General features: G+C 60.3%; 1 pseudogene; it reads left to right on the forward strand.

Moving 5' to 3' along the window:
• The first annotated feature begins 9,193 nt into the window (after positions 1-9,193).
• LOC130344437 (sulfotransferase 6B1-like) overlaps positions 9,194-9,299 on the forward strand; it is a 17,139-nt pseudogene continuing 17,033 nt past the window's right edge.

The raw sequence follows: 9,299 nt of genomic DNA on the forward strand, positions 1-9,299 counted from the left end.
GTGATGTAATGTATAGTCCCTGGTTTCTCAGTGATGTAATGTATAGTCCCTGGTGTCTCAGTGATATAATGTATAGTCCCTGGTGTCTCAGTGATGTAATGTTTAGTCCCTGGTGTCTCAGTGATGTAATGTATAGTCCCTGGTGTCTCAGTGATGTAATGTATAGTCCCTGGTTTCTCAGTGATGTTATGTATAGTCCCTGGTGTCTCAGTGATGTTATGTATAGTCCCTGGTGTCTCAGTGATGTATAGTCCCTGGTTTCTCAGTGATATAATGTATAGTCCCTGGTGTCTCAGTGATATAATGTATAGTCCCTGGTGTCTCAGTGATATAATGTATAGTCCCTGGTGTCTCAATTATATAATGTATAGTCCCTGGTGTCTCAATTATATAATGTATAGTCCCTGGTGTCTCAGTGATGTAATGTATAGTCCCTGGTGTCTCAGTGATATAATGTATAGTCCCTGGTGTCTCAGTGATATAATGTATAGTCCCTGGTGTCTCAGTGATGTAATGTATAGTCCCTGGTGTCTCAGTGATGTAATGTATAGTCCCTGGTATCTCAGTGATATAATGTATAGTCCCTGGTGTCTCAGTGATGTAATGTATAGTCCCTGGTGTCTCAGTGATATAATGTATAGTCCCTGGTGTCTCAGTGATGTAATGTATAGTCCCTGGTGTCTCAGTGATGTAATGTATAGTCCCTGGTGTCTCAGTGATATAATGTATAGTCCCTGGTGTCTCAGTGATATAATGTATAGTCCCTGGTGTCTCAATTATATAATGTATAGTCCCTGGTGTCTCAATTATATAATGTATAGTCCCTGGTGTCTCAGTGATGTAATGTATAGTCCCTGGTGTCTCAGTGATATAATGTATAGTCCCTGGTGTCTCAGTGATATAATGTATAGTCACTGGTGTCTCAGTAATGTATAGTCCCTGGTGTCTCAGTAATGTATAGTCCCTGGTGTCTCAGTGATGTATAGTCCCTGGTGTCTCAGTGATGTAATGTATAGTCCCTGGTGTCTCAGTGATATAATGTATAGTCTCTGGTGTCTCAGTGATATAATGTATAGTCCCTGGTGTCTCAGTGATGTAATGTATAGTCCCTGGTGTCTCAGTAATGTAATGTATAGTCCCTGGTGTCTCAGTAATGTAATGTATAGTCCCTGGTGTCTCAGTGATGTATAGTTCCTGGTGTCTCAGTGATATAATGTATAGTCCCTGGTGTCTCAGTGATGTATAGTCCCTGGTGTCTCAGTGATGTATAGTCCCTGGTGTCTCAGTGATGTATAGTCCCTGGTGTCTCAGTGATGTATAGTCCCTGGTGTCTCAGTGATGTATAGTCCCTGGTGTCTCAGTGATGTATAGTCCCTGGTGTCTCAGTGATGTATGGTGCCTGGTGTCTCAGTGATGTATAGTGCCTGGTGTCTCGGGGGTGTAATGTATAGTCCCTGGTGTCTCCCTTTTCTCCATTGTAGATTTGATTGCAGTACAATAAATCACCGCCATATTTGCGGTATTATTTCTTCCCAGGTGATGTAATCCGTCTCCAGGTTTTGCGCTGTCATCCTGCGTTAGGAATTCGGTCCCAGCGTTCACCAAATGCAAATCATGAAGCAGGAGATGAGACGGCGTCACTGCCAGGAGAGGAATCTATGTGCGATTACAACATTACCGCTCATAGTGATTATTACCGTCCAGTAACAGGAAGTAGGGGGCGGTATACAGAGCCTGTCTATAGGGGGTATACAGAGCCTGTCCATGGGGGGGGTATACAGAGCCTGTCTATAGGGGGTATACAGAGCCTGTCCATGGGGGGGGTATACAGAGCCTGTCCATGGGGGGGTATACAGAGCCTGTCCATGGGGGGGTATACAGAGCCTGTCCACGGGGGGGTATACAGAGCCTGTCCACGGGGGGGTATACAGAGCCTGTCCACGGGGGGGTATACAGAGCCTGTCCACGGGGGGGTATACAGAGCCTGTCCACTGGGGGGTATACAGAGCCTGTCCACGGGGGGGTATACAGAGCCTGTCCACGGGGGGGTATACAGAGCCTGTCCACGGGGGGGTATACAGAGCCTGTCCACGGGGGGGGGGGTATACAGAGCCTTCCACGGGGGGGGGTATACAGAGCCTGTCCACGGGAGGGGTATACAGAGCCTGTCCACGGGAGGGGTATACAGAGCCTGTCCACGGGAGGGGTATACAGAGCCTGTCCATAGGGGGGTATACAGAGCCTGTCCATAGGGGGGTATACAGAGCCTGTCCATAGGGGGTATACAGAGCCTGTCCATGGGGGGGTATACAGAGCCTGTCCATGGGGGGGTATACAGAGCCTGTCCATGGGGGGGGTATACAGAGCCTGTCCATGGGGGGGGTATACAGAGCCTGTCCATGGGGGGGTATACAGAGCCTGCCCATGGGGGGGTATACAGAGCCTGTCCATGGGGGGTATACAGAGCCTGTCCATAGGGGGTATACAGAGCCTGTCCATAGGGGGTATACAGAGCCTGTCCATAGGGGGTATACAGAGCCTGTCCACAGGGGGCGGTATACGGAGCCTGTCCATAGGAGGGTATACAGAGCCTGTCCATAGGAGGTATACAGAGCCTGTCCATACGGGGTATACAGAGCCTGTCCATACGGGGTATATAGAGCCTGTCCATAGGGGGTATACAGAGCCTGTCCATAGGGGACATACAGAGCCTGTCCACAGGGGGCGGTATACGGAGCCTGTCTACGGGGGGGGGAGGTATACAGAGCCTGTCCATGGGGGGGGGGGGGGTATACAGAGCCTGTCCACGGGGGGGGGGGTATACAGAGCCTGTCCACAGGGGGGGGGGAGGTTATACAGAGCCAGTCCACGGGGGGGGGGGGGGTAAACAGAGCCTGTCCACGGGGGGGGAGAGGTTGTACAGAGCCTGTCCACGGGGGGGGGGGGGGGGGTATACAGAGCCAGTCCACGGGGGGGGTATACAGAGCCTGTCCACGGGGGGGGGTATACAGAGCCTGTCCACGGGGGGGGGTATACAGAGCCTGTCCACGGGGGGGGGGGTATACAGAGCCTGTCCACGGGGGGGGGGGGGTATACAGAGCCAGTCCACGAGGGGGGGTAAACAGAGCCTGTCCACGGGGGGGGGAGAGGTTATACAGAGCCTGTCCACGGGGGGGGGGGTATACAGAGCCAGTCCACGGGGGGTATACAGAGCCTGTCCACGGGGGGGGGGGGGGTATACAGAGCCTGTCCACGGGGGGGGTATACAGAGCCTGTCCACGGGGGGGGGGGGGTATACAGAGCCTGTCCACGGGGTGGGGTTATACAGAGCCTGTCCACGGGGGGGGGGGGTATGCAGAGCCTGTCCACGGGGGGGGGGTACACAGAGCCTGTCCACGGGGGGGTTATACAGAGCCTGTCCACGGGGGGGGGGTATACAGAGCCTGTCCACGGGGGGGGTATACAGAGCCTGTCCACGGGGGGGGGGGGGTATACAGAGCCTGTCCACGGGGGGGGGGTACACAGAGCCTGTCCACGGGGGGGTTATACAGAGCCTGTCCACGGGGGGGGGGGGTATACAGAGCCTGTCCACGGGGGGGGTATACAGAGCCTGTCCACGGGGGGGTATACAGAGCCTGTCCACGGGGGGGGGGGGTAGGTATACAGAGCCTGTCCACGGGGGGGGAGGTTATACAGAGCCTGTCCACGGGGGGGGGGGGGTATACAGAGCCTGTCCACGGGGGGGGGTATGCAGAGCCTGTCCACGGGGGGGGGGGTATGCAGAGCCTGTCCACGGGGGGGGGGTATACAGAGCCAGTCCACGGGGGGGTATACAGAGCCTGTCCACGGGGGGGGGGGTATACAGAGCCTGTCCACGGGGGGGGGGGTATACAGAGCCTGTCCACGGGGGGGGTTATATAGAGCCTGTCCACGGGGGGGGGGTATGCAGAGCCTGTCCACGGGGGGGGGGGGGTATACAGAGCCTGTCCACGGGGGGGGGGGTACACAGAGCCTGTCCAGGGGGGGGGTATACAGAGCCTGTCCACGGGGGGGGGGATACAGAGCCTGTCCACGGGGGGGGGGTATACAGAGCCTGTCCATGGGGGGTATACAGAGCCTGTCCATGGGGGGGTATACAAAGCCTGTCCATGGGGGGGTATACAGAGCCTGTCCATAGGGGGTATACAGAGCCTGTCCAGGGGGGGTAGACAGAGCCTGTCCAGGGGGCGGTATACAGAGCCTGTCCATAGGGGGTATACAGAGCCTGTCCAGGGGGGGTATACAGAGCCTGTCCAGGGGGCGGTATACAGAGCCTGTCCATAGGGGGTATACAGAGCCTGTCCATAGGGGGTATACAGAGCCTGTCCATAATGGGGGTATACAGAGCCTGTCCATAGGGGGTATACAGAGCCTGTCCATAGGGGACATACAGAGGGGGCGGTATACGGAGCCTGTCTACGGGGGGGGGCGGGGTGTACAGAGCCTGTCCACGGGGGGGGGGGGGGGTCATACAGAGCCTGTCCACGGGGGGGGGGGGTATACAGAGCCTGTCCACGGGGGGGGGGGGGGGTATACAAAGCCTGTCCACGGGGGGGGAGGTTATACAGAGCCTGTCTATGGGGGGGGCGGGGTGTACAGAGCCTGTCCACGGGGGGGGGTCATGCATAGCTTGTCCACGGGGGGGGGGGGTATACAGAGCCTGTCCACGGGGGGGAGGTTATACAGAGCCTGTCCACGGGGGGGGAGGTTATACAGAGCCTGTCTATGGGGGGGGCGGGGTGTACAGAGCCTGTCCACGGGGGGGGGTCATGCATAGCTTGTCCACGGGGGGGGGGGGTATACAGAGCCTGTCCACGGGGGGGGAGGTTATACAGAGCCTGTCCACGGGGGGGGGGGGGGGTATACAGAGCCTGTCCACGGGGGGGGGGGGTATACAGAGCCTGTCCACGGGGGGGGGAGGTTATACAGAGCCTGTCCACGGGGGGGGGGGTATACAGAGCCTGTACACGGGGGGGGGTATACAGAGCCTGTCCACGGGGGGGGGGGTACACAGAGCCTGTCCAGGGGGGGGGTATACTGAGCCTGTCCACGGGGGGGGGGGGTATACAGAGCCTGTCCACGGGGGGGGGGTATACAGAGCCTGTCCATGGGGGGGTATACAGAGCCTGTCCATGGGGGGGGGGCATCCAGAGCCTGTCCAGGGGGCGGTATACAGAGCCTGTCCAGGGGGGGTATACAGAGCCTGTCCAGGGGGCGGTATACAGAGCCTGTCCAGGGGGGGTATACAGAGCCTGTCCAGGGGGCGGTATACAGAGCCTGTCCAGGGGGCGGTATACAGAGCCTGTCCATGGGGGGTATACAGAGCCTGTCCATAGGGGGTATACAGAGCCTGTCCATAGGGGGTATACAGAGCCTTTCCATAGGGGATATACAGAGCCTGTCCACAGGGGGCGGTATACGGAGCCTGTCTACGGGGGAGGGGGGGGGGGGCGGGGTGTACAGAGCCTGTCCACGGGGGGGGGGTTATACAGAGCCTGTCCACGGGGGGGGTGGTGAGGTTATACAGAGCCTGTCCACGGGGGGGGGGGGGGTTATACAGAGCCTGTCTATGGGGGGGGCGGGGTGTACAGAGCCTGTCCACGGGGGGGGGGGGTATACAGAGCCTGTCCACGGGGGGGGAGGTTATACAGAGCCTGTCCACGGGGGGGGGGGGAATACAGAGCCTGTCCACGGGGGGGGGGGGGTATACAGAGCCTGTCCACGGGGGGGGGGGGTTATACAGAGCCTGTCCACGGGGGGGGGGGGTTATACAGAGCCTGTCCACGGGGGGGGGGGGTATACAGAGCCTGTCCACGGGGGGGGGGGGGGTATACAGAGCCTGTACACGGGGGGGGAGGTTATACAGAGCCTGTCCACGGGGGGGGGGGAATACAGAGCCTGTCCACGGGGGGGGGGGGGTATACAGAGCCTGTCCACGGGGGGGGGGGGGTTATACAGAGCCTGTCCACGGGGGGGGGGGGTATACAGAGCCTGTCCACGGGGGGGGTATACAGAGCCTGTCCACGGGGGGGGGGGGTATACAGAGCCTGTCCACGGGGGGGTACACAGAGCCTGTCCAGGGGGGGGGGTATACAGAGCCTGTCCACGGGGGGGGGGGGGGGTATACAGAGCCTGTCCACGGGGGGGTACACAGAGCCTGTCCAGGGGGGGGTATACAGAGCCTGTCCACGGGGGGGGGGGGGTATACAGAGCCTGTCCACGGGGGGGGGGTATACAGAGCCTGTCCATGGGGGGGTATACAGAGCCTGTCCATGGGGGGGGGGCATACAGAGCCTGTCCATGGGGGGGTATACAGAGCCTGTCCAGGGGGCGGTATACAGAGCCTGTCCAGGGGGGGTATACAGAGCCTGTCCAGGGGGCGGTATACAGAGCCTGTCCACGGGGGGGGGGGGGGGGGGGGTATACAGAGCCTGTCCACGGGGGGGGGGGGGGGTCATCCAGAGCCTGTCCACCACGGGGGGGGGGGGGGGTATACGGAGCCTGTCTACGGGGGGGGGGGGGGTTATACAGAGCCTGTCCACGGGGGGGGGGGGGTATACAGAGCCTGTCCACGGGGGGGGGGGTTATACAGAGCCTGTCCACGGGGGGGGGGGGGGTATACAGAGCCTGTCCACGGGGGGGGGGGTATACAGAGCCTGTACACGGGGGGGGAGGTTATACAGAGCCTGTCCACGGGGGGGGGGGGGGGGAATACAGAGCCTGTCCACGGGGGGGGGGGGGGGGTATACAGAGCCTGTCCACGGGGGGGGGGGGGGTTATACAGAGCCTGTCCACGGGGGGGGGGGGTATACAGAGCCTGTCCACGGGGGGGGGGGTATACAGAGCCTGTCCACGGGGGGGGGGGGTATACAGAGCCTGTCCACGGGGGGGTACACAGAGCCTGTCCAGGGGGGGGGTATACAGAGCCTGTCCACGGGGGGGGGGGGTATACAGAGCCTGTCCACGGGGGGGTACACAGAGCCTGTCCAGGGGGGGGGTATACAGAGCCTGTCCACGGGGGGGGGGGGTATACAGAGCCTGTCCACGGGGGGGGGGGTATACAGAGCCTGTCCATGGGGGGGTATACAGAGCCTGTCCATGGGGGGGGGCATACAGAGCCTGTCCATGGGGGGGTATACAGAGCCTGTCCAGGGGGCGGTATACAGAGCCTGTCCAGGGGGGGTATACAGAGCCTGTCCAGGGGGCGGTATACAGAGCCTGTCCACGGGGGGGGGGGGGGGGGGGTATACAGAGCCTGTCCACGGGGGGGGGGGGGGGGGTCATCCAGAGCCTGTCCACCACGGGGGGGGGGGTATACGGAGCCTGTCTACGGGGGGGGGGGGGGGGTGTACAGAGCCTGTCCACGGGGGGGGGGGGGGGGGTTAGCAGAGCCTGTTCACGGGGGGGGGGGTTATACAGAGCCTGTCCACGGGGGGGGGGGGTATGCAGAGCCTGTCCACGGGGGGGGGGGGGGTATGCAGAGCCTGTCCACGGGGGGGGGGGGGTCTGTATGCAGAGCCTGTCCACAGGTCCAGTCCCCAGTGACCCAGGGAGGTACCGTCCAGTCCCCAGTGACCCAGGGAGGTACCGTCCAGTCCCCAGGGAGGTACCGTCCAGTCCCCAGTGACCCAGGGAGGGTACCGTCCAGTCCCCAGTGACCCAGGGATGTACCGTCCAGTCCCCAGTGACCCAGGGAGGTACCGTCCAGTCCCCAGTGACCCAGGGAAGGTACCGTTCAGTCCCCAGTGACCCAGGGAGGTACCGTCCAGTCCCCAGTGACCCAGGGAGGTACCGTCCAGTCCCCAGGGAGGTACCGTCCAGTCCCCAGGGAGGTACCGTCCAGTCCCCAGTGACCCAGGGAGGTACCGTCCAGTCCCCAGTGACCCAGGGATGTACCGTCCAGTCCCCAGTGATGTACCGTCCAGTCCCCAGTGACCCAGGGATGTACCGTCCAGTCCCCAGTGACCCAGGGATGTACCGTCCATTCCCCAGTGATGTACCGTCCAGTCCCCAGTAACCCAGGGAGGTACCGCCCAGTCCCCAGGGAGGTACCGCCCAGTCCCCAGGGAGGTACCGTCCAGTCCCCAGTGACCCAGGATGTACCGTCCAGTCCCCAGGGATGTACCATCCAGTCCCCAGTGATGTACCGTCCAGTCCCCAGTGACCCAGGGATGTACCGTCCAGTCCCCAGTGATGTACCGTCCATTCCCCAGTGACCCAGGGAGGTACCGTCCAGTCCCCAGTGACCCAGGGATGTACCGTCCAGTCCCCAGGGATGTACCATCCAGTCCCCAGTGATGTACCGTCCAGTCCCCAGTGACCCAGGATGTACCGTCCAGTCCCCAGTGACCCAGGGATGTACCGTCCATTCCCCAGTGACCCAGGGAGGTACCGTCTAGTCCCCAGTGACCCAGGGAGGTACCGTCCAGTCCCCAGTGACCCAGGGATGTACCGTCCAGTCCCCAGGGAGGTACCGTCCAGTCCCCAGTGACCCAGGGATGTACCGTCCAGTCCCCAGTGACCCAGGGATGTACCGTCCAGTCCCCCAGGGAGGTACCGTCCAGTCCCCAGTGACCCAGGGATGTACCGTCCAGTCCCCAGGGAGGTACCGTCCAGTCCCCAGTGACCCAGGGATGTAGTCATATAATGAATTGTCTTTCCTTGTGATCCTTGGTGTTCAGATAAGAGGGGGTATTAGACGGGGGCCCTTAGTGTCCCCCCCACAATATACATCTGCAGATGTCACCGTGACACAGCAGGAGGAGCCCCGACCATATTGACCTGATTATCGGTCCTGGATTCCTTTCTTATATAATGAATTGTGATCATTGATCCTTGGTGTTCAGATAAGAGGGGCCACTCCTGATAAGGGCCGGCGGTGGTGTCAGCGGGTTTACGGTATACGAAGGGTTCTACGTGTGATAAGTTACATAACGGGTCATCAATCACCAATATCAATAATCACAGCTCCTCGTGTCCATGGACAACAACGGTTGGCGGAGTCATCGGGGCCATAAAATCCCTGATAACTTCTGTTTATTATCATTTGGCTGGCAATGAGGTACGGAGGCCGCCCCATCCACTCTGCTATATAATCCGCGGAGAAGAAGCCACCAGCACTGCTGCCACCTCCCAGGACCTCTGACCGGCCGCCATGTCCCTTCCAGCAGATCTTATCCACATCTTCAATGGGATCCCCTTCACCACCCCGCTCCTCCGCCGAGCTGCTGCAGTCACTGGATGGATTCCAGGCCCGGGAG

The sequence above is a fragment of the Hyla sarda genome, unplaced genomic scaffold (assembly GCF_029499605.1).
Source record: "Hyla sarda isolate aHylSar1 unplaced genomic scaffold, aHylSar1.hap1 scaffold_72, whole genome shotgun sequence".
NCBI lineage: Eukaryota > Metazoa > Chordata > Amphibia > Anura > Hylidae > Hyla > Hyla sarda.